We start from the raw sequence: 1,570 nt of genomic DNA, 5'->3' as shown, positions 1-1,570 counted from the left end.
GCGTTTATTCCTGATTTCACGAATAAAGCCGCTGCCTTGTACCGTCTACTTCAAAAAGACGCGGAATTCATTTGGAATACGGACTGTGACGCAGTTTTTCGCATTCTCAAAAACGACGTAATCGACGCTACGCAGTTAGCTCATTATGATGTAAACAAGCAGCTCATTTTGTCAACTTATGCTTCTCAATTCGGAATCGGCGCTGTCCTCTCAATCGAGCACAATGGCGAAGAGAGACCGATCGCGCACGCATCGAAAACACTTTCCGATTCGCAAAAATCCTACTCTCAAATCGAGAAGGAAGCTATGTCAATCATTTACGGAGTCACTAAATTTCGTCAATTCTTGTATGGTAGAAAATTTACGCTCGTGACGGACCACAAACCGCTTTTAGCTATTTTCTCGCCGGACAAGAATATTCCCGTGATTACAGCGCAACGCTTACAGCGATGGGCACTAACGCTCATGTCTTACCAATACGATATTCGCTATAAACCGACTAATCAGCACGGAAACGCCGACGGTTTATCTCCCTACCAAAGGGTCCAGACCCCGAGTTTGACGAACTGGAAATTCGTGAAAACGCGGAGATCGTTCACGCTATTAATATGGCATTCGATGGCTTACCGTTAACTCGCAATGAAATTCGCGACGCGACGCTGAAGGACAAAACCATGAAACTAGTAAAATTATTTGTCACTCATGATAATTGGAATCCAAAGACGCACATTGATGATTTTTCTTGGTTTTCGACTCGCAAACATTCGCTTTCTCTGCACGAAGACATAGTCATGCTCAATATTGATGGTTTTCAGCGCGTAGTAATTCCGCAGTCACTTCGCTCTCGAGTCTTATCATTGTTGCACGAAGGACATTGGTGTATCGCGAAAATGAAGCAGATGGCTCGACGTTACATCGCATGGCCTTCTATTAATCGCGACATTGAAAATCTCGTAAAGAGTGGAGACGCTTGCCGTAAGGTAATGAAAGCGCCTGATCGTCAGTATCGCGAATGGCCGAAAACTTCCGAAAGCTTTGATCGAATTCACTTGGACTTCGCAGGTCCAATAAACAATCAAATGTTTCTTGTCATCGTCGATGCGCATTCGAAATATCCTTTCGTTAAAGTAATGAATGTCGGATCTACAACAACCTTGTGCGTAGTCAACGCTTTGCGGGAAGTCTTCTCTATTGAAGGCTTGCCCGTAACAATTGTCACGGATGGCGGGCCGCAATTCACATCGAATGAATTCGATACGTTTTGCTCTAATTTGGCAATCAGCCATATCGTATCACCGTCTTTTCACCCTGCATCTAATGGGGAAGCGGAGCGTTTCGTCCAGACTTTGAAAGCTGGATTGATAAAAGATTGCGACAGGGGAAAAGATATTAACTTCGCGCTCCAAACACTTCTCGCTACTTACCGATGTGCACCGCACCCGTTACGCCTGGACAATCAGTCACTCATTTCGAGATTAGTTCCTCGGTTTACGCTCGCAGTTACCGAAGCGGACCAAAGTGGGTTGCTGGCGTGGTGACGGAAATACTGGGGCGTGTTGTGTACATCATA

This window comes from Botryllus schlosseri, chromosome 4 (assembly GCF_051294905.1).
Source record: "Botryllus schlosseri isolate E-star chromosome 4, Bs_hap1, whole genome shotgun sequence".
Classification (NCBI taxonomy): domain Eukaryota; kingdom Metazoa; phylum Chordata; class Ascidiacea; order Stolidobranchia; family Styelidae; genus Botryllus; species Botryllus schlosseri.
This window is presented reverse-complemented; position numbering follows the sequence as displayed.